Raw genomic sequence first — 27,813 nt, 5'->3', positions numbered from 1 at the left:
ATCGACGGGGAAAAAAGGTTCTTTTTATGCGAAAAGCATAAATTTTGATTGCTTGATTTCTGCACGAGGCCGCGCTTTGGGTGTCCCCCGAAAAAAATAACACTGAAAATGATACGTGTAGCGGCAAGAACTATAATCGATCGTTACATAAGGTGACCTGTCTAGCGAAAGAATGTTCAAGCTGCGCGGTTGTTAAAATAACCGTTATTTAATCTCTTGAATGATAATATGGTGAACACAGATTGTTTTATTATCAAATTTATACAACCATGAACTCAATTTTAGCTATTTTGTTGTTCTTGCCTTAGTCATAGGAGAAAATGAGGTAAAACGGGAACGCAAAGTTATTTTTGCTGCTAACGAACAATCGGATGCAACAACAAATGTTTAATGCCACCAGAAACATTCAGTGAACCTTAAACTGCTAGAAAATAATGCGTCTTATCCAAATAAAAAAGTCGTTCAACAATGGGAATACAATTTGTCAAAATTTCACGTTTTACTCCACCGATAGGGTAAAATGGGGTATCTATTTAAAATCGTGTAAATTTTATGGTAATGAGAAAATCATTATTCTGTTTGTTCAAATATTTACTTATACACTTATTGTAATCCGTAATCCGTTCTTTGCACACAATTTTTATAGTCTCCAGTTCACACGCGTTCTCTGGTATGTTTTTTCAAGATACGTTCAGGCGAGAACTGTTCATTGCACAAGTCTGTAACCGATAACAAACTTTTCCGGATTTTTTCCGGAACATAACACTTCGCGTTGGCTGCATATCGCACCTCTTATTTTAGAGAAATAGAGATACAGTAATGTCTCTCTAATTGACGCTCGGATTGTCCAAAAAAATGGACAATTTTGGAAGAGGAGATACGATTATTCGAGCCTTGTAGCTTGCTTTTTGTAGTTGTTGACAATTCGTAACTATAAAAATGAACCGCAAGGCTCGAATAATCATATCTCCTCTTCCCAAATTGTCCATTTTTGTGCACAATCTGAGCGTCAGTAAGGGAGACATTACTGTTCCCCGTTTCACCCTACTTTCTCCTGCTATCTTTTAAAGGGCAATATAAAACTGAGTGAAAAATATGTCCAATGAACGAACACTTGGTCAAATTTTTACATAATAACATCTACAAGACTATTTCATACAAGTATATAGTAAAATGTAGAAATGTTAATGTAAAAAACGGTAAATACTACGCGTTAACATTACCCTTCAACCCTGAAAAATGTTCATTCACCGAAGAGTATTCATCCACTGGATAGATCATTTAAAAGTCCATTATTGTTATTGCTTCTTATTCACTGCGAAATTCTTATTTTTAAGAAATCGCAATGTTCCAGGAATTGGAGTATCGCGTCGCGTTCAAGATTCACAAAAACAAAACGCCGTGTCGTCAGAAAATAAGACACGTCCATAAACTTTTTCTGCGAAAGATAAGATTGCGATAGTCTCCAAGCTGGTAATTAGTGATTTATATTAAAAATAAAGGCTTGATTGCGATATCTCGACAATAATGAGGGAGTTCGCCCGAAAGCGATCGCCGTCGTGCAATGATTGTTGATCGGATCTCTCAGTGAAGAAATGAAATTGTACCGGATCCAGAGATCGACAGAAGGGTCGAGCATAAAGTTACGGCGATAATGTCGTCGATTGTCCCAGGGACGTTTAATTGGCCCTCGACGATGGTCGAAGCGCATCGCGTCCCATAACGTCGCGGACAATGATCGTTTTCTCCGGACATTCTGCGTTTATGTTCGGCACGGTCCGCGCGGTTCGCAGATCGTAAGAGTGCCGCAATCATCCTCGCCATTCCGCGAAGGGATTCGCCTTAATGGTCGCGCGATTCGCTGGTATGCGGTAATTAAAGGGGAATCTCTTTTTTTTCCGCTGAAAATCTTCGATTCCCTCGATATTTTTTATTGTCGCAGCGGCGTGATCGATTAATAGTATAATTTTCTTATTTAGCAGAAGCGTATTAATAGGCTTTTTAATTACCGGACTGTGCATCGGGAGGAGCTCGATAATTTTCTTCGAAATAATAATTTCGGAAGACCACGCGCGAGATTGATTTTTGAAACACTTTTTTTTACCAAATTCTTAACTATTGGTCTTCGATTTCAAAGGAACTACAGTAATGTCTTCCTAATTCGACGCTTAAATTGTACATAAAAACGGACAATTTTAGAAGAAGAGATACGATTGTTCGAGCCTTGCGCCTCGTTTTTATAGTTGTTGAGAATCGGTAACTATAAGAAACGAGGCGCTAGACTCAAATTAATCGTGTCTCCTCTTCCCAAATTGTCCATTTTTGTGGACAATCTGAGCGTCAATTCGAGAGACATTATTTAGGAAACATTAATTTTACATTAGGAAACTGCCGGTGGATACGGTGTTAAGACCGAGAGAGTGCAGAATTTCTATTCGTAATGAAATTATCGAATATGTACTGTAAACAGGAACCGCAGCAATCTTTCGGCACACGAAACTGGAACTAACTGCCAAACGATTTTCTCGATTTGCGCTGGAACGATAACGTCTCGGAAATATTATTCGAACCATTCGAACTGTACTCACCAATAAATAATTGAGCCGGGGCACCGCGTTGAAAAACCAGGAGAGTTACGATATACAACATCGATCTATAAATTAGCATTCCCCGCGTACGCGATTCAATTGGCTGAATCTATTTTCGTCGTATAGCCTAAATCACGCGCGAACAGCGGCCGGCTCTAAATAAGTCGATATCATCGTTGATACGTGGGTGAAATTTATCTGGTGCTCGGTCGGGTGCCGCCGGTGCCACTGGTTCGGCAGAAAGTTCTCCCGACAGCTGCGATAACGTGGCGAACTTAAAAGTAATTACGCAATATTTATATGTAATCGTTACCGAGCCGCTACAGACATACGACGCTGTAAATATTCATTTATTATCATTAATTTTGCGGCCGCCCGTTACCTGCTCGAGCTGATAACGCCTCCTCGGACCAGTTTGTCGCCGGCGAAATTGCGTTAATTTCGTGACACACACGCGTTACGGACACCTCCGGCTACTGTATCGAACGGTCTCGTAAATCCGGCGATCCCAGCTTGCGGACAATCGGCACAATTGGAGAGATTGCGAAACCGCCGACACTTGCGACATTTTCCGCCGATATCGCCGGAGACAAAGTATAATAGAAACGGGGAACCGACCTCTCTGTGATCGTGTTGCTGTGGAAAAGCTGCCTGCCGTTTGTTCCGTTAATGGGAGCCTTTTAGATCGTGATCACCGAACATCGAATTTTATACACTTATGAGAAAAATTAATGAAATTTCAAACACACGCATAGGTTGAAAGTCGAATGCACTGATGTACTATTTACTTGTTAAAGTTATTGATTCTTGCTGTTGCTGCAGAAATACGAAATGTATTTCTTCGCGATCATTCTTCTCTGTTGTCGTACCAATGGAAGAACATAGTAGGCGATCGGCTCTCAAAGTTTTAGCCTAATCTAAGATAACATTTTGTTACGAACAAATGCGTAACCGGGAGCACGTTATTCTTATTTTGTATGTTCCATTGTTATATTCGTATCCACTTATATTGTGCAACAGGGCTCTGTAGCACAGCCAATAAAGAATAAATCAAAATTCAATTGTATCTTCTCCATTTATGGAGATCGTCCAAGTAAGCACAGCCAATAAAGAATAAATAAAAATTCAATTGTATCTTCTCCATTTATGGAGATTATCCAAGTAAGCACAGCCAATAAAGAATAAATAAAAATTCAATTGTATCTTCTCCATTTATGGGGATCATCCAAGTAAGCACAGTCAATAAACAATAAATAAAAATTCAATTGTATCTTCTCCATTTATGGAGATCATCCAAGTAACGTATCGTTTATAAGTACAGTAATGTCTCCCTAATCGTCGCCTAAATTGTGCAAAAAAATTGACAATTTGGGAAGAGCAGAATCGATTATTCGAGCCTTGTAGCTCGTTTTTTATAGTTGTTGACAATTCGTAACAATAAAAACGAACCGCGAGGCTCGAATAATCGTATCTCCTCTTCCCAAATTGTCCACTTTTGTGGACAATCTGAGCGTCAATTAGAGAGACATTACTGTATTACGTATTTCTGGAAAATATGAGTAACAGAAATGATAAAATTATGAAAACATAAGAAGAATCGAATAATATTGCCATACTATTTTCAACTTATCAAACTTATTAAAAAATCTATTTTTATTTACTTTCTGTTCCTTACGATCGTCTTGGAAAATTTTTATTTTGCACAAAGGACGAACATTTAAGAAATGAGAAAACGCTGTTCTATTATTTTCAACTCACTATAAAATAAAGTATCACGCGAACTAATTGATTTTTTATTCTGCATTAAAAAGTTTGCGGTCCACGTATAAGACGAATTTGAAGATCTCCGGGGAACGAGAGAATTTCCGCCAGTAACTAGAAATCTTGCTAGGGAATGGACGACGATACGGACGTTCCCGAAGGCATCGAACCTGCAATTACGTGTCCGGCGTTCGCCCCGCCACCGACGCTAGGCCAGCTCGCAATTAGAAACGTGTAGAGGTTAGACGGAGCGGGTATACGCTCGTTCGCATAAATTCGCACCTCCTACTTCGCCATTCTGCTAACACAACGGGCTCAAAGAGGGTAATCGTTACGCGTTATAGGGTTGCGCGGACTGGTTTCCGTCTCGCAGCTATAGGTCCTCGATGGGTATGGCGGTCGTTCCGCCGCGGCAGATTTGTTTTAATGCTTGCTCCGTCGATGGCACGGCCCATTAAAACCGTTCCTGCCGGCCGGGGCGTCTCCGTTTCGTCTTTTCCGATCGGATTAAACGAGAGAACCGAGATCGAAGGAGCGCCGTTACGCGTCGCATGATTATTCTCGGGACGCTAAATCGAGGCGCGGATCTCGCGAGTTGCTGCGCGCCATCGAGTACCAACCGGCGGTGATCCAGGCGGAGCGAAAACACCGCTGGTAAATTAATAAAGACCTTGTTGATTACGGGAACCGGCCGGACGTAGGCGGGCCTCCTCGGGTCTCCTCGCGAAGGGAAACATTTGTTCGAACCATTCCCCTGTCGCGGACGAGGTTTATGGGATGACGGTTCCCAGATCCCTCGTGGAAACGTACAGGAAACGGGAGTGGAGAGATACTGCGACGCGCCATGGAAACTGGAGGAATCGTGTTGCCCCGGACACGAGGATGGGCTGTCTTTATGTTGCGGCATTTGTAGAAACGGATTTACTCGCGGACTTCTTGTTGGAACGCGATAGGGGGGACGGGATGAGAGGGGAATTAAATTAGCGGTGGAATACAATGAAGAGACAAGGAACATCAATCTCGTTAATAAGGTAACGCTAAAAAACGAAGTCTTTAGTTTCGAAGCAATAATAGAATCAGAGACGGACCTACGGGATACAGCTGTGGTGTACTTAATGGGCTTGCATGGGATTGGCTCCTGAGACGAACATATATTTATGAGAAAAGTGAATGGAAAAGCAGGATGTCGATTATGATATCGAATCGAACAATTTTCTCCGTTAATACCCATTTCTATGTTATCCAAGTTCGAAGTGTCAAATAACGTCATCAACACGCTCCGTGGACAATGTTAAGAAAAATTGAAATTAAGAGATCGTAATATTAGATCTTATATCCTAATTGGGGTAGTGGAGCCGGTTACTGTGGGATGACCAATTGGCCTCTGGTTTGGTTTTCAGAAGATTAAAGATATTGATAAAGACAAAGACAAAGTCAGAGACAGAGACAGAGACAGAGACAAGGACAGAGACAAGGACAGAGACAAGGACAGAGACAAGGACAGAGACAAGGACAGAGACAAGGACAGAGACAAGGACAGAGACAAGGACAGAGACAAGGACAGAGACAGAGACAAGGATAAAGATAAAGATAAAGATAAACCACTACTAAACCACTATTCTCTACATATCATACGCTCAAGAGATTTGGAACTCGGGACCTCTTGTATCGTAGCTGATCGACTTCGACGAACACCCATAGAACTGGGGAATCTTGATGCTCAAACAATTATAACCAAATATTGTAAAACTATTGTTATTCCCAAAAACAACAAAAAGTTGAGAACAATGTCATTCATAATGCCTGATTTCCCATGTTGAATATTGTATTTCGATACCATATTCAAACTCAAGAACCTTACAAACTCAAGCGTACCGATTTTCATCAAAATCGCACGAAGTTGTAAAACGTGGTCAACATTTTGTACGCAGGCATCACTGTGCGCTGTGTTACACCAAATAAAGTTAAAAGGAGCGAGGAGCTCGTAATCAGAGTTACGGCATCGGTCGGGCGTCTTTCCGAGGATTAATCGTAAATCCTGTTTCCCTATCTGTCGTCTTAGAACAGTGTTCGTGAAACCGTTAAAAACCGTCGATAATTCCGCATTTCCGCGACGCGAGGGCCTAGTGGGTGTCGGACCGCGAGCAAAAAAAAGAACGATCAATCACGTCGGATCCGCGTATATCGAGCCGCCAGACGTCTTTCCCCCGTGAAATGTTGTCCCGCGAGTCGCTAAAACGATCGTGTTATTCGGCGTGCCGGTAGTGAGAGTGCCGAATGCCGATCCTGTTCTCTTCGCACACACGAAATCTTGATACGCCGTGCGGACGGATCGGCCCGCGGCGTGTTACCTGGCCACCACGTCCGACCACTTAACGCACCTGCGCACCCAGACCGTCTCTACCACCTCGGAAATCGATTTTCCTTCTCCGGCTGTCCGCGTGTGTTTTACTCTTTTTTCCACCAGGTCGCTGTTCCCACTATTCCTGGAGACCTCGCGGCCGGAAAACGACACGTATCTCTGCGAAAAATTATGTAATTTCGCGTGCGCGCGCGCGAGCACACCGTAATCGTTCGTCCATCAATCTATCCCGGGTTGTGTAACTAGAATCGATTAATTCGCGACACAATTTCCACTTTGCTATTCCTGGCGGGTTTCATTCAATGGAATTATGATATTCCGCAGGAATCGTGAATATACACAATGTGGCAAGGTTTATTACGAGCCTGTGTCTTCCTGCTTTCCCTGTCGATGATCGATGGTTCGTGGATACACGCGGACATTTTTGATGGGAAAAGTTCATACGATATTGCAGTGAGTCCCATTAATATCGTCGCGTCATGCGATGACCGGTGCTTGTGCAGGGTCAGCTTTAAGGTCATGTAACACTCGAACGGTGAAGCGTCTTGGTAAAACTGTAGCTAGTTATGCTTAGGATCGGTGAGATTTTATTTATCAACTTTTTTCGACATATTTTTTAGGAACTCGTAGTGGACACGTTAGCTTTTCCGTAGAGCTTATCGAAACACGTGAAAATTTCAATTAAGTGACAGAAACGTGTCAAATAACAATATCGAAATTCAGGGTCCAAATATTCTAATGAGTAAATATAAGTTCATTGGGTTATACATATCGACGGTGTAACGATTCTTTCATTTTTGTGCTGTACATTGAACGTATTAATTATTTTGTAGATATTAATTTGTAGATAATTTAGTGATCCTTTAAACCATTTGCGTCATGTGATGTCCAATGTGTGCACAGAATCAACTTTGCTGTCATTTGAGTGTGACTTCATTGGGTTAATGATCATACAGGCTTTAAGTAAGAAGGACAATTTTGATGTTGGAACGAACGAGCTATTTTTTCACACGTTAATTATGTTGTTAAACGATACCTAGTAAGATAATGTTGTACCAGATGAGATGTTGACAACTGCTCATTTTTCCCATAAATGCATAGATAATTCTAGCTTTTTAGATATGCATATATTTATTGGAGACTCTAGGTTCGATGTAATCCATGATCTAGAATCTAGAAGCAATATATGTATACATAGAGTTTGCTAACTTTTGAAAATGTACTTTGGTTAACAGTTTGAGAGTTAATTTATACCGATATACGCTACATAATATTGCCCAAGCTTCCGATTGTTGAACCACCCCTGAATGGAGGAACGTAAAACGGTATCCCGATCTGAGGTCATTTTTCCTGGGCCATTACTACCAAGAGATCTTATCTCTGCCCCGAACCCACACGGATCTCAACTAAACTTCGTTTGATGTAAATCTCTTTATTTTACGAAAAGAAAACTTACCGACCGCTTTTACAATTTAAATTCGACCCACGTACTGAGCCTGCCTCTCTCGAACCTCTGTCGTGCCCATAGAAATAGCTATCTCATAGAAACGAAACACAGACATGTTGGTATCTCTCATTAGATATGAAAACCAGACCAGATGTTAGGGTTGATCCAAAATTTCTGTTTGTACCCTCAGATGTTGGAAACAGGAGAATCTTCAACTTTGACGATCTTTTTCGAATTCTGTGCATCTATTCTTCCAATTATAAATCATATATAATTAACTTATTATTATGTATAATTATTGTATTTAATTAGCCATTTTTTAAATCATACATTTTGTGAACTACTAGACCAGGGCTGTCAAACTCGCGGCCCGAGATGAACATTTTTGCGGCCCAGTCAATATATCCGACGATAAGTAAAAATAAAATAGAAACGTGAATTAGAAATTTTAAAAGTAGTCTCGGCCAATAAAACTTCTCCCGAAATAGGAAAGATAGTATCGGAGAAGAGATGTCAAGTATCAGCACGTAAACAATAATTTAACTTTATATATGTTTATTACAATGTACTAGTCAAAATAAAAATATTTGTTTCTATGAACATTGATTTTTTTTGCGGCCCACCTAAAGTTAAGCATTATTTATTTGGCCCAAGTTAGCTTTTGAGTTTGACACCCCTGTACTAGACTGTAGTTCAGGCTACTTGCTGTAGTTTAATTTATGTATTTAAATTATGTATTTCGATCGATTACACTTTCGATTTCGAATTTCCACGAAACGAGGAACTCGAGTTCGGTCGAATAATAACAAACACACGCAACGCCTCCTGACTCCCGTCACGTTTCGCTCCCCATTTTCGGCTGGAAGCACATCAGACGCACGTGCCTGTGCTTTGTGTGAGTGCGTGTGTGTGTGTATTATTTACGCAGCCACGGGCGAGCGAGACCCGCGACGCGAGTCAGAAGACGTAGAACAATCGAGACAAAGTGAAACAGTCGCAACAAATACAAGATGCAAGAGCGTTGACTTATTCCTAAAGCATTAACTTCAGATTCTTCCGATGAACACATGATTATTTACAGTTACTAATTAGCATCTTGATTAACTTTTTATTGGATTATGCAGCAAACCTGCTGTACTATACACATATTTTTTATATTTATGTTGTATCATGTATCTTACGCCTACGTTAACGTATAACGTTAAGAATCTGAAGGTAATATCGGTAAACGAGAAAGTGAAACACTATGCATAAAGTGAAGGATGCAAGGGAATTGGTCGCCCGCTCCACCTAATCTCTTCCAATTTTCAGACTTCTGTTTATTATTGGCCAAGTTACGCGCTGAGCAAGAGACTCGATTGGGTGGGGCGGGTGACCGATCCCCCCTGCTCCTCGCGTCGATTAGCTTGTCGATCTTCTCGTTTACCAATAGAAGTAGGTTTCGGGAAGTTATAGAAGAGTGGGGACTACAGGCGTTTAGGTCAGGCGGAACGTGCGAAATATCCCCCTTGCCCCTCTGAAACAACAGACCTCTTCTGAGGCGCAACGAAGGGTAGTAAACGGAATGTTTCCATGATTGTCAATGTTCGTAAACACTATCTCGGACGCAGTCATCTGCGGTAGAAAAATAGACGACAACTAAATCCTTTACAAAGCTGAACAAGCTTTAAAGTCGATTTTCTCGAAATCGGAGCCCCGGGTAAAAAAATGTTTCTTATTTTTTAAAAATTTAAAAATTTGTTTCTTATCTTTTCACGTAGAATTATCCGCTCGATTGTACTACGAATTCCGGCCCATCCTGTATAGAATACTCTAATTTTGTTCACATGGTAAAACGCTGTAATGTTCCAAATATTTTTCAAATGTCCTGAGAAGCGCTAAACTAAGAAGATAAGACCAAGGAGACGGCAGAGTAGAAGGGGTCAGAACAACCCCAATAAGACTGTAGTTAGCCGCAGAAAATTCCAGGACCGTTCGATTCATCGGCCGATGAACATTTTCGGCGGTACAAACAAAAAGAACGAAAAGAGAACGAAATTTAGTGGGACACAACGTTCGCAGGACCCGCGGGATAGGCGAATGGTGGGGCTGGGGGAGGATGGGGAGAACGAAGAGGGGTGGGACGAGTAATAAAAGAGCTCGGTCTGACATTACTGTCGCGGCAGACGCGAGGGGATACTCGTTTATCCGGGAATATCTGCGGTAGATCTCTCTTTCTCGGCGGCACCGGCAGATACGATTGCCGCGGGCTCTTTTATTTACAACGACAATGACAAACGTAACGACAATTCACGGTTATACCGTGGGGGCCAGCCCACGGAGAGCGCACACCGGCATAACGTGCGACGCCGTTTTTATGAAGCGCGGCAAGAATTCGAAAAGAGACCCGATAAATCGTCCGCAGCGCTTCAACCGCGACGCGCCGCCCCGTATGCTCACCATGTATGAACCTACATGTACGCACGAATGTATGTAATCCTTGCTCGTCTCGTGTCCGTTCGACTTCGTAATCCTTCGTATACCCTTATCCTTTTTTCTTACCCTCGGTCCTTTTGGTCCGCCGTGTCTCGTGCGCGTACGATCGTCGGCGATCGCGCCGCGTTCAGGCGAACAATATCGCAAATTCGAGATACCGGTCACGAAAGTATCCGTTTCACCTGCTCACGGCACCAATTAACCCATCGGCCGTCTGTCACTCCTCCAAAAATTGTTGCACCCTTCTTTCGTAACGTCTAGGCTACGGATTTTACGCGTTTATGCGTTACATATTAACCCTTAGCGTTCCGAAGGCTCCGCTGCGGAGCCAAATGTTTTTAGCATACGTTATCGTCGGCGTTAGCAATTGTTATCTGTAGTTAAAACGTGCTAAGTCTGTACCATTACGATTAAACCATTTTTTGACCTTTTCTGTGGTTTGCAACATGGAGAAAAATAAATATTACGACGAGAATTTAGAGCCGAGTGATAACGAAGACATATTTGATTTTGAAGAGTTAAAAGACATTGTGGAAGACGATGTTGGTTATGATTCTGACACTTCGAGTAGTAGTAGCGAAATTATACTACCAAAGAGACGGAGAATGAGAATTATTGAAAGTGAAAGCGAAGATTCGTTACAAGACTTGGATGAATGGCGCGATGTTACGGAAGAATTACATATTCCAGATAGAATACCTTTTAGCGTATTGCCACAGGTCATTGGACCACAAGTTCCTACAAACATTGAACAGCCGATACAATATTTTAAATTATTTCTCACGGACGAATCGGTAAATGAAATTATAAAGGAAACCAACAATTACGCAGAAAATGTTCTAAACTTGAAAGAAATATCTAGTAACTCTATTTGGCAAAGCGAATACTGTGACACTTGTCCAAGTAAACCCAGAATGCACATGGGAGATTGTTACCAAAGATATCGCACCAGGGTGAATTACAAAATTTAAAATTTATCTTTTATTTACAATAGGAAAATGTATATTTATAAAATAAATCAAATCAAATGCATTCACACATGGACGTGTAATCTTTTCCGCTCGAAATAAGACTTCCTTTATCTCTGGCGCTCCGCTCCAAAAATGTGCCAGAGTAAGCTGATAAGCAGTACTCGAGAAACGTGCGGAGCGCTAAGGGTTAATACCAAACAAAGAAAACATTAGACGGAGTTATTTGGATTGTAGAAAAGACGTTTTTATTTAGCTTTCGTTTCTTACAACTGAACCGGAAAACTTGTACTCTGCGTAAAGACGCGCAATTGAAGGTAGTCTGATAATGTTAGATCGCTATCAATGAAGTCGATCGTGATACTTCTGAGGACGTGAAACGTATGAACGTTAACGCGACGATTCAGGATTCTTTTTCCAAAATTCGTTCATCAGTTCTTCAGAGCTTAACTTCGTAAAACTATTTCATACGTAATTAGAGTGAAACATATATTTTTTCAAGTAGACAATTTAGCGACAACGTGAGATATTTTATTGCTTGCAACTGGTGCACGCATTGGCGCGTTAATTTAACAATAACGCGCTTACAATTAGGCGAACAATGATCCAAAACGAACGTGAAAGAACGAAGAAGCTTGAAGCTTCGACACTTAGAACCCGCTTGCAGCGTAATTAATACCAATATCGTTTATAAGCGTCGCCGTAACGCGATGAAAATGTTCGTTAACGGGTTGATACGTAATTATGCAAACGTGCGGTTAATGTAGTAGCAGTAACTAGGCAGCGTCTCTGCGAAATCCGTACGATACCGAGACAGCACCTAGGAAACGCGGAATAATACCGATAGAAAATAACTGGACCGCGCTATCCGACGTGATATTTAATGTCCATATAGATAAGCGTCACTCCAAGCTCGGAAAACTTAATAATCTTAATTGACTCGAACGAGCCGCGTCGATTGCGACATTTCGCGTCAACGTGTCTGGCCGCGAACGAGAACGGTCGTCTGGTGTCCGCGTAGTCGGATCCCGCTGTAAAAATCGATTATGCCCGGAGTTATCGGTATTAATAACGTGAAAGCGACTCGTCCACTTTCATGATCATATTCAGCAAAATAGAATTTTATTGGACGCGCGAGCACGATCCTTCCCCGTTCGCCGGCGCGAGCCTAGGAGCCGAGCAGATCTGGTATCGGCGCGGCGCGGCGCGGCGCGCGATTACGCGAACGGTATTCCAGACGTAAACGCGGTGCCGCGCCGTGAAATGTCCCCGTTGCGATTACGGCACCGACGCGCTCGAGCACGGAGTTTAACGCGAGCCGCGAAAAATTCGGTCGCGGATTAATTAATGCAGGAAGTGTCGACGGTTCGTTAATGTTACCTGATCGAGCCGCAAGAGTTTTTGCATGATTTACTACGTCCGAGGACTTTCTACGCGCGGCTCGCCGTGCCGCGAATCGATTCGTTGAACTCTTGAACCGATCGCGGCGACGGGGAGGGAACCGCGATGCCACTTTCGGGGAACGAGGAAAGTGAAACGCATCTCTTGCATCTGCGAATACCTCGTTTCATGTACGTCTCCGGCCTCTTCATTAATATCCCTGTCAATGCTGCGGCCTTTTTATTGGACGATTAAGAGTCCTTAATTAATAAGCATCGAACGGGAACATGTGTCATTCGTGCCTCGACGAAGCGGACGGTTAAACCGTCCGCCGTTCTGCATGGCAAATGACGAACGTTTTATAGAATCGTTTTGCGGAAATTAAAACTCGTTTTATTCGTTTAGTCGATGGTACCGTGTTCGTGTCATCTTGTTCGCCCGTACTACCCTGTCCATCGCCGCGACGAATGAGAGATCGATGCGAACACATTCCACGGTTCGCGTTCATAATTATTTGCTTGCATCGATGTTATTGAATGTTTAACAATGTTTTGACGTTACTGGAAGAAACTTCGTCGCGCGCGTTTCATTCGAGCATTTTTATTGAGCGTGTTTAAATAGAACGCCTCGTCATAAACAGCGCTAAGTTTCGTGATAAATTTCGACGTTGTCTGCGAGACGTGACATTGAGTGTCGCGTTTTACAATTGCAAATTACCCTTTAGCGCTGTGCACGACTTTACTTTACGTCGGAGACACGGACGTGTGACAGGATATTTGAAAAATTATTTCCAAGTAACACTTTCTTGTCAGACCGATTGCATACGATCAGCAACCGTAAAGGTAACGCCTGTACAATGTCTTCGAACGAGAATATCCAAGTCTTGCGTTCTTTCCGAATCGTTCTTAATGCAACCGCCGTAACACATCGAGTGCAATATCTAACGCTTTCGCTTATTCAGCGGGTATCGGATAATATCGTACAATGACAAACTGAAGCGCGGCGATTTTCAACAATCGTGCAAACTTACCAATCGATGAACTGGTTGTATATAATATAAACCGGTGAAAAGAATTGTAGGTTTAATCGAATAAATATGAGAAATATGCACGTAATATATATAAATTCATTAAATGAGATTAACCACGAATACACAAGTTTATACGATCGTGTCATGAAACGATTATGAAAGCGTTCAAGAATTTTTTGAAACGTAACACAAAATCCACTGCATATTTCACTTTTGAATACGTGCAGTAGAACTTCATTTAGGCAATGTTCCGATGTGGTGAACTTCTGCTGACCTCCGATTATCCGAACCACTGTCGAGCATTAATACATTTAGGTGAACACCTAGGACTTAAATATTGTTGTTATATGAGAAACGAATTAAGCGAATAATTAGGTTAAATGCGAAGTTACAAGTACTGGAGATGATTACATGAACCTACCTTGTTACATGACCGGATGTCTTCTCTCCACCGAGTTCATATAAATGGAATTGTACTGTACATTGTGCTTTTAGATTCGCGTTTATCTAACTACGACATCGATTCGCTCTGAAATATTCGACAAGGATAAAACAATTTTAATGCATCGACACGTTGCCACGAACTTATATGAAAACGATTAAACGAAGAAAATTTGTTAATCGGTTTCGGCACGTTGCGGTCCCAAAGATCGGTGTAATGACAATTTTGCGAACAATGAAAACAATTTTAAAGCGTCGATACGTTTTACCACGAACTTATATTAAAACGATTAAACGAAGAAAATTTGTTAATCGGTTTCGGCACGTTGCGGTCCCAAAGATCGGTGTAATGACAATTTTGCGAACAATGAAAACAATTTTAAAGCGTCGATACGTTTTACCACGAACTTATATGAAAACGATTAAACGAAGAAAATTTGTTAATCGGTTTCGGCACGTTGCGGCCCCAAAGATCGGTGTAATAACAATTTTGCGAACAATGAAAACAATTTTAATGCATCGACACGTTGTCACGAACTTATATTAAAACGATTAAACGAAGAAAATTTGTTAATCGGTTTCGGCACGTTGCGGTCCCAAAGAGATCGGTCCGAAGATCGCGTTGAATAAACACGTTATTTTACGACGGGATAAAAGTTTTAAAAAGCCGGCGACGCGGATCGATAAATTTCGTTCCATTAAATTGTGTGTGGGAAAGTGTCAATATCGCCGGGTAATGCGCACGATCCTGCATTAAACACAATGTATGGCCGTTCAACTTAATCCCCTTAATTATGGAAAGAAAGCACGTCCGGCGCTCTCTCGAACAAATTTCGCTAGAGCACAAATATCGGCCGGCTAATGAATACAGTGTCACCGCTTCATTAACGAAACTGGTTCGAACTGGTCGGATTTTACCTGATTAACAGTACCACACGCTCTTCGCTGCTTTTTTTCTCCATCGGGTACCCCTCGTCTCTCCGTTTCACCGGCGCGGCGCGACTCGTACCCTTCGTACCCTCTCCCGGGGTCCCATCGGCGGGGCCCGGGGGTCCCTCTTTCCTCTGGCTGGCGTCGTAAGATCGCGTCTGGAGACCGGTGCTCTCGATCAGCCTCGTTATAGCTATGAGATCGGCTCGCGGACGGCCTGGGCGATCGCTTATGGGCGTAACGCCCGATCGACCGGCAATGGAAAAATGGTCGTCGGGCGACGAGCCGGTCGTGAAACTATCTCTTATTTGCGAACCAAAGGCGCCCCATGCTTCGTTAAAATAACCAACGAAGACGGCATAGGTGAAACTCGGCCCGTGGCCGACCGGGTTTACGCCGGCCGCGCCCGTCCATGGAAAAATATATAACGGGCCGGGTCGGGGCCCGACCGAGGCGGTGTCGGGGCTCGAGGCTCGGGGGCCCCGTCGCGGTCGGGGGAACAGAGAAAAACCACCGGGCAAGAAGCGGAGATCCGCGTTTTCCACGCCCGAGGTTCTGCCTGAAACGGGCGAATTCAATCGTTACGGACGTGCTCCGCGAGACCGTCGATGAAAGCGTTTTCATTAAATTCGATCGGATTCCTTGGGCGTCGTCTTCTCGCCACCGATCCCAGACCTCATTCTTGCCAGCCTAGCCAAGAGTTAACGACGTTTTCTACGAAGAAATTCGCGCCGTCGTTACTCGGAATGCTATTCCCTGCGTTCGCGGCTGCTTTTGTCAATCGAACACGCGAAAATTCGCCGGTTTTCCGTTTCTGCATACGCTATCACGTTCGCTGTCTCTGCTATTAATCTGTGGGTCTCTCTTAAATGTTCTGCGAGCATCTTCTTTTAACTCGCGAAAATTTTCCTGGGATAGATTGCAATCCCGCGTGTGATTATTCGTATTCGTAACTCCGACTTCGTCATCCGGGTAAATAAGTACGATATATAATCGGGTATATAATAAATATTGTATTATTTACCCGGATGACAAAGTCGGAGTTACGAAGTGCAATATATAATCGGGTATATAATAAATATTGTATTATTTTCCCGGATGAAAAAGTTGGAGTTGCGAAGTGCAATATATAATCGGGTGTATAATAAATATTGTATTATTTGCCCGGATGAAAAAGTTGGAGTTACGAAGTGCAATATATAGTCGGATATATAATAAATATTGTATTATTTACCCGGATGACAAAGTCGGAGTTACGAAGTACAATATATAATCGGGTATATAATAAATATTGTATATGTCAATCTCTAAACGTAAACAGCGAAAGACTTTTAGTATTAACCCCTTGCCGATTAGAAGTTTTTCGAGTGTAATAATTTGTAAGAAAAAAAGAAAACAATTTATGTTTATCGTATGCCTGCATTTAGTCGAATAAATTAACCCCTTGCCGATTAGAAGTTTTTCGAGTGTAAAAATTTTTAAGAAAAAAAAAGGAAACAATTTATGTTTATCGTATGCCTGCATTCAGCTGAATACTGAAATATCGATGATAAGAGACAGAATTTTATTTCGACTTAAAAGAACGGAGTAATATTCATACTCGGCTGGTTCTTCCTAGAAATCTCCATCGCGTGTTAAACTCCTCAAAGTATGGCAAGTGATTAGCATCATTTTTATTAACGTTTGCAGCAACCATCGTTGTATCGAACGCGTTGCTATTATTGTTAAATTATTACTCGAAACGTATCAGTGGAAGCATGCGATAGGAGAATAGTATTACTAATCGTTGAACATTTCATTCATGTTTGCATGTGCGCATGTTTTGCATCGTTGAATTCGCATTAAACCCTTGCACCGTGTGCATCGTGTCTGTTATCAGTGCTCGATCATCAGAGTTAACGCAGACACGCGATAAATATAAACGTTCTTACTTCTGCACGAATCTATCGGCAACAAAGGAGTTCTAATTAATGTACAGTTGAAAGATATCATAGGCCAATTGGATTTCAACTATCGCGATTCCCTAATCAGTGCAAGACGCACAGAACACGGTATGAAAAGTTCCGTCTCTGACGGAAAAAATGTAAACGTCTTGTTGAATTTTTACAGGCAACGCAAATAATTGTAACAGAGTTAATTTTTATTGAAAAAAAAGAGAAGGAAACACACATAATGCTAACACCTCGCTCGTCCGCAGGCAACTAACTAAAAAACAAAATTTTTGGCCGTTGGAGCCTCAAGAAAAAGGCAACGCAGACAGTAGACAGTCGTCCCACTCTCTCGGTAGATGCGACGCAGCTCATCATACAACAATGTAATACCCTAATTTAAAATATTACGTCCGTCGCAGGGACAACCTCCAACACGTCTCCTAGGAATGGTCCAGCCTCGTTGTTCCAGCAGTCTATAAAATCCGGTCGGATGGAAATTGGAAAATCAGTGGCGCACAGGTCGAGAAACAATCGCAGTTAACGAACCCATTAATCCCGCTCGTGGATCAATTACACGGGGGATTATGGGTCTGGCGCGGGACATAAAGGAAATCAATTCGCGGTATAATGGGCAGAAACAAGCAATCCGTTATTTGTCTATAAGGCATTAAAACGTACGGCGGCTATCGATCCGATCTATAATGGGTCGAGGCGACGCATTCGAGGCACGGACTTTCTTGCAAAACCGATTCGCCGGGATGCGTTCAGCAGATAACGAAGGCTCGGGTTTCACGTGGCCGGGGCTTCGATCTATAATCGACATCGGACCGAGATAGTTAGCGGTGACATTGCAGTGAAACTCGGCGGCGAGTTTCCATCAGAGAAAAAACATCAGGAGTAATGGAGATCAGTGTTTTCCACGCCCGAGGTTGTTCCCCGAGTGAATTATTCGTGCCAGAAACGACGATCCGCGAGAGACGAGCGACACAACCGGCGGATATCTCCTGTGATGCGTTCTTTTACTTCGCCAGCGAGCCGCCTAACATCGTGACCGTTCCATCGCGACAGCGACGCACGATTAGCAGATCCTTTTGATACAACCTGACACCCAAGAGCCAACGTGATATTTAACCGCGACTCTAACCGATGTCGACGGCTTCGTCCTCGTTCCTTTACACGGTTCTTTTTTTTTCCACGGGTTTGTCGCCGCAACCTGCTGGATCCCTTTTTGCGAGTCCTTTCACCGGTTTCCTAAGATCTGGCCAATTAGTCGGCCTAAGGTCTCTCTGCTCAGGGCTCGGTCAATTGAATGTCAATCGACTCGACGCCGGGCCACAAATTGACAAGATGCTGTTTCCAGAAAAAAAATTCATTTCATGAACCTTCTTGCAGAGACAGTTTCTCCGGGCACATCTGCCGGCTATTTTCCTAACCCCTTGCGCTATAACGAGTCGGACTCGTTGTCAAAATTTTCTATGTGGAAACAAAATTAGATTCTTCTATCAGAGATATTATTAATCCTTTGCATTCGGATGTCGCCGGTACGGCGACACTAAATTATTATTTTTTAAGATGATCGTGTAAAATATATTATATCAATTAAAGCTTTGGATAGCGTAATCACAATTGTTGCAATATTTGCTCCGAGTTGCCGATTGGTATACTAGAAAAATCTTCCGAGTACTAAGGGTCAAGAACGAAGAAGTGGTAATCGACGTAGCTGCGAAGGAAAGCTGTGTAATGTGTCAATCATCTACTCGAAGAAGCGTCAATATCGAATTAGTACTCTAAGTATTCTCTGCGAGAATATTTTTAAGAAGCAAACTTGGCAAGAGAAGATTAATTTTTGAAAGAATTTGCGCCAAACGCGTTATCACAAGAAGAGCACAAATTAAAACTTCGCCTATGCTGCAATGATTAGAAGTTCTTCAATTGTGATAATTTCTAAGAAAAAGAAAGACAATTTATATTTATTGCGTGCCTGCATTTAGTTGAATGCTTAAATATTGATAACAAGAGAACAGAATCCCACTTAAAAGAACGGAATAATATTCATACTGAACAGGCGAGGGATTAAAGAAGAAAACTTTCCAGGCATACATTTCTGAAAGTATATATAAACATTTAAAGATTTATCAGTTAGGAAATCAGTAGAACTGTCCTCCTTGGAAGAGTATACTTGAAATCTACACACTGAAATATCATCAGAGACCCGTAGATCTGACAACTACAAGGCAAGGTAAATTGCGTTTTTGTCAATAACGATTTAAACTTTACTTAAACCATTACTGGCAAGGAAGCAAACTTCTTAATAAGTTCAACTACATAATCAACCACATAAAACATTGGAATGAATTAGATAAGCCTATCAGAAACGAGTCAAACTGGAACTTTCCATAACCCACCCCTCTGAAACAGGTAACTTTCCAGCGTCTACGCGGAGAAGTACGCGAAGAATCTACTAACTAAATCCCAAGAATAAATACAATTCTATCACCGTTTGTCAAACGAGACGTACAAATTCAAACTGAACTTCTTTTCAAACCGAAAGCTGTCTACTTCCGCTCTGATTACACACGACTGCGAATTTTCGCGATGAAAATAACTAGGTGAAACGCTAAGCGACAAAGTCACTAAAAGAATCGTCCCGTCGATCGTGCGTGATCGATAGAATTCTGTTATCAAACTTGAAAACTAATTTTCATTGCAATCTATTAAGCACGCAATTAGATTGTCCCGAATTTATTGAAATTATTGAAAGAGAAAATACGTTTTTATTTGGCTTCTGTTCCTTATAATTGACTCGGACAATTCTTATTTGGTCCGAAGATTCGCAGTCTACTCAATTCGGGGGTTGAAAACAGTTATGATATCGGTTTCGATTCTTGAAGAAGTAACGAAGAACCGAAAAAGTCTCCTAACCGTTCGTATCGATGTTCTGGTTTATATCGATTTCGATTTCGGTGCTTCAGAATCGACATTATATCAATTCTATAAATGATACTTTCCGGTCTTTGGTTTCGGCTTTCTGTGACAGATAAAAACGTCCGGTACGCGCGGTCGCAGCTTGTCAGCCTCGCAGAGTATTACTAGCACGTGATGATCATGTCGCATGCATTTTCAACAGGAGTATAAAATTCATCTTTTTAATCGTTTGAGTCCCAGGGATTATACAGAAAACTGCCAAACAGCGTGATAGCGCTTGTCTTAATTGATTGCGAAGAGAACCAAGCGGCGCGATAGCGCTCGTCAAGATTGACAAACAAAATAAAAAGAAAAAAAATGAAAAAAAGCAGCTATGCGGTGTAAGTGCGTCACTAAAGTTTGATCGCGACACAAGATCTGAACAGCGCGACCGCGCTGCTTGGAACTCAGACGGTTAATACTTAGAGAGAGAGAATAAATACGATGTATTCATTACATAAAGTAGAACTACAGTAATATTCTCCCTAATTGTCGTTCAAATTGTGCACAAAAATAGACAATTTGGGAGGAGGAGATACGATTATTCCAATCTTGCGGCTCGTTATCATAGTTATCGATTGTCAACAGTTATAAAAACGGGCCGCAAGGCTTGAATAATCGTATCTCCTCTTCCCAAATTGTCAATTTTTCTGAGCGTCAATTATGGAGAATTTACTGTACAGTAATGTCTCCGTAATTGTCGCCTAAATTGTGCAAAAAAATAGGCAATTTGGGGGGTGGAGATACGATTATTCGAGCCTTGCGGCTCGTTTTTATAACTATAAAAAATAACTGCAAGACTCGAATAATTGTATCTCCACTTCCCAAATTGTCCATTTTAGTGCACAATCTGAGCACCAATCAGGAAAATTATACTAAATATAACCGAAATGCATACTTGAAACGTAAAACCGAGACCCAGAACCGAAAAATACGATTTACAGAACCGATACTATATAAAGCCATCACTGACGAACCGAAACCAAAACCGATATACCTTACAACATTTGCAAGATCTTTTCTTCGCAACTGTTTCACTCGGAACCGATAGCTACAGAACAGTTCGAAACGATCATTTTCGGAAGCTATCGAAGCCCCGCGACCGTTTACCAAAACAGCGCTGAATCCGCGAGAACCACGCTGTACAACAACAACAACAACAAAGCGGACGGTGTATTACGCGTCCGCGTCGTATAAACAACAACAGAAAATATCGGTCAGTCACACCGAGTCGGCACGGTATCGTGAAACCAGAAACGAGCGGTAGCCGGTACCCGACGTCCTCGAGCTCACCCCCGGAAGAGTCTAATGAAAGAATCACCCTTTCCTCCTTGTCGAAAACTATCCCCCTACCCTTGCCGAAGCTCCGCTAGCCGATCAGCCCCCACTCCGGTCGCGTAGAAAAGCGGCCGTGGGTTTCGGTGGGGATAGGGACGCGATCGCGACACGCTAAACGTCCCCGCAGCGCCGGAGTCACGCACTTACGCACCTAGGGAAAGAGGTGGTAAGAGGACATAGAAAGGTGGAGGAAGAGGGAGGTGGATGGGTATAACCGAGGAGGGAGAAGGAGAGGAACGATACGCGCGAAAGGGGGAGAGAAAGAGAGGGAGCGAACAGGGGGGAGAGCGAGATAAAGAGAGAGAGAGAGAGAAAGAGAGAGGGAGACAGCGTTCTATCCGAGTGAACGAAGCCACCAGTGGTCTACGGCCGACACACGGGGGTAAGGCCCGTGGTGTGTAGTGCGTGAACGAGCCGTAGTCAGGTGTGTGTGTGCGTGATCGAGCAGGTAGACGGGCATGTGTGCGAGCGAGTGCCGCTATCAGACGCGTATGGCGGCGATCGCGGCTCCCGTGGAGCGAGCGAGACGCGGCTAGGGGCCCGCGCTCCTGGTGGGGATAGAGGCGGGTCCCCGGCACACGCAGCGGGCCCCCGTGCGTGTGCCCGCGCGGGCACACACTCACGCTAGGCTCGGCGTGTCTCTCTCGCCTACGGGACACACGGGTAAAGCTCACACTTACCTGACAAGATGTAAGTTCAGAAACTGGAAGGTGCCACTTCTGCACAGTCCAATACAAGACACCGAACCGGAAAGTTCGTCCACGAAAATTGGCCGGCGCGCGCGATTCCGCAACGCGTTCCACGATCGAGCAACAGGCCCGAGTGCTACCACCGAGCAGCCCGCCCTTAGGATTACTCGAGTGCGGAGGTGTGCGGCTTGTCCCTTCGGGTAGTACCGCCCCGGGTTGTACCTTCGACGAGAAAAAGACCGAGTTGTCGTGCTGCGAGGACTAAGTAGACGACGACGAGCAAGAAGAAGAAGAAGAAGAAGACGACGACGAAGGAGGAGGAGGAGGAGGAATAACGAAGAAAAAGAGCAGAGACACGTAGAAGGCAACCGCGGTGGGTATCAACCAAGTTGGAAGGGTGAAGAAACTGGAGGTGGAAGAAGAAGAAACGGAGGAGGTGGTGGTGGTAGTGGTGGCGGTGGTTGGTGGTGGTGACGCCGCCGGTGGAGGTGGAGGAGAAGAAGGTGGAGGATGAGAAGGACGCAGGAGGCGGCGGTGAAGGCGGAGGCACGATAACGAAATAAGCAGAGATACGTGAAAACGTATCGGGACACGGGAGAGTGACGGTGAGCAGGAAGAAAACGTCCGCGCGGAAAAGACCCGCGCCACGGAACGGTCTCGCTCGCGAGACGGACTAAGTGGACCTAGAAAAAGAGAAGACCACGGCCGACAGCCCCGTTGTTTTCGTTGACGATCCTCGGGGAAACCGCGCGCGGGAAACGCCGGACAGACTGGTCCGTGCCACCTACCCACACCGGGCTCCGTCGTGAACCAAAAGTGAGATGCGGGCGACACGCCGCTCGATGCGCTCGGCCCGATAATCGGTACCTATCCTGCTCGTGGACTCTTTATTCTCGGGACCGTGCTCCCTCCGGTGATCGTGATACGCCGATTCAGCGTCTATCGGGGAACGTCGCCGCGATCTATCGATCTCCCGCGTCGCATCGATCGCGCGACGAGTTTACGATGGTGTTCCGCGGCGCGGCCGGCCCGTCGACGTCGACGCGGACCATCGCGATGAAGACAACGCGAACGATGATCGTCGAGAGGCACCGTATACGTATTGGATGATTATCATATTAATGAATGCGCGCCGCAGCGAACTCGACCAGCCAGTTCGGTAGATAGTCGGCGAGGCGGAGGTTGGCCGCGCATCGACTCGAAAATCGTCGTGTACGTCGATCGACCCGCGACGGCAGCCAGAGATCATCGTTGGCCGAGTGACTTGTACCGTTCGCTAGCGCGTTCGCCGACGGAAAACGCGGAAACAGTTTCTTCTTTTTCTTTCTTTTCTTTTTCTGTTTCTTTTGGTTGGTGCGTGAAAGTGTCTCGTCCAAAGAGGAACAGCGACGAAAGGAACGCGGATGAACGGCAGATAGTCGGCAACGGCACGTCGGTGTATTTACGAAAGACCCAGGGACCGGCGAGAAAACGGGCCCAGCGTGTCTCTCCCGCGGGCTCCGCGTGTGTGTGTGCGTTTGTGTAAATTCTTCGTCGTCGCAGCGCCGCTTGGAAACTGCGAGAGAAGTCGAACATTCCGTGCCGCGACGAGTATGTTGTACCTGGATAAACAATCTAGATCCCGATCTACAGAGGCGCGTCTCGTCGGATGAGTGGCCACCGGTCGCTGACACACGGCCAACGGAAAGAGTGTGCAACCGTGAGTTTTGCTCCTTAACTTTATAAGCGGATTACGATTTCCACCAGCCGAGCCGTAATAGATGAAACTGACGGGCCCAACTAGTCGGTAGCTAGCCGGAGGATTTACCCGGGGATAACTTGTCGGAAGCCATAGCCCCGCGGACGAGACGCTGTCTCTTTATCCGTGAATGATCGTTCGCCCGCTAATCCCGCTGACGGTGTCGTATTGCCCATCGGGCCCCCGGGCTCCCGGGACCACGGTCCGCAACGCGTCCACGGTCCACGGTTCCGCGGGGCCCGGCGGGAGGTCCTGCTCTCGCCGCTCCTGTTTTTCTGCACGCGATCTCGTCGGCCACGCAAAAAGATCCGTCGCGAGATCCTCGCCGAGAACTCGAGCCTTCCGTTTCTCGTTTTTCGATCGCCGCTCGATCGCCGGTCGCTTTCGATCCCGACAAGGGATACGCGATCCCGTTCTCGTCCACCAACCTTGTAAACGTCACGCGAACGAAAAATTCATTTATCGGTCGCGACTGAAAAGCCGTAGGAAACTCTCGCGCGTACTTGTCACAATCCTCGACTCGGCGCGCGCAGACGAATTTCGAATTTCCATGGTTTCCTCCAGGTTTCGTAGAAACGCCGCGCGCGGAACGGTAAAACCCGCAGGTGGCCCCCTGAACCGTGTCCATATTTATAGGAAAAATGGCGGGGAATTACGTCAGCGTGTGTTCGCTACCGCATAGTCACGAGCGGATCCGATGGGAGCAGGAATTGTAAATTGTGTCGAGACCGCGAGCTTTTCGCGTCGACCTCTCGTTTTCAGGCTCGCGACGCGAGACACGCGCGGCCCTTCGAGGAATCTAGCGATCCTCCGATGCTCCAGCAATGAGATTCCCCTTCGATGTTCATGTATTATTGATCGGATCCGAGTGTTTAACGGAATCCATGTTATTCGTCCCTTGAACTCCCGCGGATCTTTTTGCGGTATTCGGGAATCCAGCGTAAACGCGTTCCCACGATAACCGCTCGGAAGAACTGGCATACTCGGCCGTGTATTATCAGCGGCGTTGACGATGACTTCCGGTTCCGAGGGGCTTCGAGTTATCGCCGCGCTGCGAGGTGTTTGCGCGGTTCGAGCTACCGCGTCGAAATTCACAACGATAAAAAGCTCGAGCAGTCGAACGGATCTCTCCACTAAATTCGTATAAAGATCGCAGAGTACCGAATGAGTTGATTCGATAATATTCTGACCGATTACCGAACCTGTCATTGAACACCGTGCACACCTTCCCTTTCGAAGAACAAAGTTCTCCGAAACGAAGCTGCTCCCGCGATTATATGCAAATGTTCTTTTTTCCCCCCAAAAGACACCGTGCAACGGGAACGAAAAAGGTTTCACTTTTTAATGCTTTCGATCGGGAGGCGTACGAGGTTGACTCATAAATTACGGCCGATGACCAAACAAAATTGATGCCCGTGACTCACGCTGATATATAGCCGACACTGTGTTTTCCATAAAGTTAGCGCGAGATTTATTAGCAAAATTATGTTGCAGAAAGTTTGTTGTTCCACGCACGATTTTATTGCACTGTCTGCCATTTTATTACGCGAGGCCTGTTAGAGCGTAATTTTCTAGTCCGCTATTTTTATAGACATGCTTCTCGAGCACGGTCTATCCGTGCGAAGCAAATGTTTCGGAGCAAGCGATCGTCGAGGACGGTCACCTTCGTCTTTTTCTCCGACGATGACCCCTTCGGCTCTTGTTGCCCAGCTTATGCAATGTCCGCGCCGGACAGAAAGCCGAAATGGGGTCTGAATTTCCCATGGGTCGCGCCTAATTATTTCCATGGGACACTCGCTCCATTATGGCATACGCATTGAGCATTTGCTAGTTACCCTTTTATGCTAAGTGAGAGGAGAGCCAGTGGATGACCCTTCGAATGGGTGACCGCTCCTGGACGGTCTGGCCTGCCGGACACTTTCCTGACCATCCCTGTTTGCCCACGAAGACCCACAGGTTACTCTCTTGTTCTCCTTCTCTCTCTCTCTCTCTCTCTCTCTCTCTCTCTCTCTCCCGCTCTCGTTATAGGGTGTCGTCTAAATATACCTAACACTTGCACCTGGTGGATTGCGAGTCCGAAGACTGCGATCGTTTGAAAATTGCTGGGGGTTGAAAAATATATTTATTCGTCTCTGCATAGTGCACTTCGAATCGTAATGATTTCCATTTGCAACAATATCGAGCGACGATCAAAACGTTTCATCCTCTGTAGCGTCGCTCGAAGCCGCGTTTTATCAGCTTTTCCAATTCCAGTCGCGTTATTTATATATTCCCGAACCACATATGTGCACACGTGTAACGTGAACAGGTTTTATTCTAATATTAACCGATTAACTGTTGCAATCTCCTTGAAAAGTTTGCAAGTCACTGTAATTATACCGCATATGTTTGATTTTCTTCATATATTGTTTCAATACTAACGAATATCAAAATATATATATATATATATATATATATATATATATATATATATAATTGTTCTTAATCAGTTAACTGTTTTTTACGAGCATATTCGTCAAAGAAAGATGAACATTTTGTGTTATCACGAAGTACGCTCGTCGAAAACAGGTCGATAACGAGGTAATTCATGCACTTACGATCGAAGTAACGATTAGCATGCGCCGTGAAAGTAGATCAAATAACAAATAGAGAACGTCCTCCTTTTTTTCGAATCCATAAATCTGTATGACTCGTGATAGCTTTTTTGTTATAGTGACTCATATCGATATCAATTTTAATTGCAACCGAGACTATGAATAAGTCTTCGTTTATAGTTCATTGTAAACCATGATTAATACTATGATTAATACTATGATTAATACCATGATCAATACTACCACGCTGAAGTAAACTTATAATAAATAAATAAATAAATAAATAAATAAACAGACTATAGATTATAAATCGAAGAAAACGAAACAGCAACGTCCAAGTAAAAATCTGAATCCAACGAAATCTCTGATACTCGTACAAGTAACGCGGGAAAACCGCGCAGTGCATCGAAGCTCGCATTTCAGAGAGTGGAATAACAATGATGTTTATTCGATCAATATTCAAGATCTGCATCGGTGCAACCGGCGGTCTTGGAGCAAGGTGGCGAAGGTCCGTATAGACGTAGAAATTCTCAAGGACTGGCATTCGAAAACAAGAAGGGTAAGCCGTAGAGGCGGGAAACTGGAAGGATAATGGGCCACCCTATATGCAGGGAAACGCGCAGGTCGCACAAGTCGGCAAACGTCCGTTGAAGCTCCACCATGCCAGGCAGAGAAAAAAAAGCGAGGAGGAAAGAAGGAACAGGCACACACGCGGACGGATCTGGCGCGTAGGGAAATAATTCGCGATTGTGCTGCCGGGACACGTACGTCGATCGAATCCGCGGCGGGGTCCGCAGGATCGCAAACTGCCGGCCGTGTAATCGACAATTAGTCTCTCGAAAGGACGATCGACGGGGATCCACGAGAGCCTCCGGGGCGACCGTATTGCCAGCAGCGGCAACGCGCGATCATGCTCGCGCTCGCGTGCGCAGTCCGCGAACGCTATAGCGAGCGCGACTATCGCGCGGTTAATGGAGCTATAAAGCCGTATTAAGATTAAGACTGTTCCGCGGCGAGGCCGGTGCTCGAATTGCGCAAGGGAATAGAGGAGAATTAGAGTGGACTGTGTTATTAGCGACAACTGGACCGCGCTCACCGTGAAATCGCAGGCCGCACGATCGATAACGCGATTCGAGAGATCGATCGTCGCCGGCTCGGTAATGGGACGGAACCGCTC

General features: G+C 44.3%; 1 protein-coding gene and 1 long non-coding RNA gene across 4 annotated transcripts in view; one reads left to right on the top strand and one right to left on the bottom strand.

Moving 5' to 3' along the window:
* LOC117227645 (uncharacterized) overlaps positions 1 to 23,006 on the bottom strand; it is a 127,133-nt gene extending 104,127 nt beyond the window's left edge. Inside the window, exon 1 of the long non-coding RNA XR_013034016.1 lies at positions 22,296 to 23,006. This is a non-coding gene — a long non-coding RNA (uncharacterized LOC117227645). The remainder of the gene's footprint in view (positions 1 to 22,295) is intronic.
* The window catches only part of grh (grainy head), a 242,857-nt gene that overhangs the window by 95,263 nt on the left and 119,781 nt on the right, over positions 1 to 27,813 (top strand). The gene's annotated exons all lie outside the window — the stretch shown is intronic.

This window comes from Megalopta genalis, chromosome 8 (assembly GCF_051020955.1).
Source record: "Megalopta genalis isolate 19385.01 chromosome 8, iyMegGena1_principal, whole genome shotgun sequence".
NCBI lineage: Eukaryota > Metazoa > Arthropoda > Insecta > Hymenoptera > Halictidae > Megalopta > Megalopta genalis.
The sequence above is the reverse complement of the archived record's forward strand: the minus strand, read 5'-3'. Positions and strand labels throughout refer to the sequence as shown.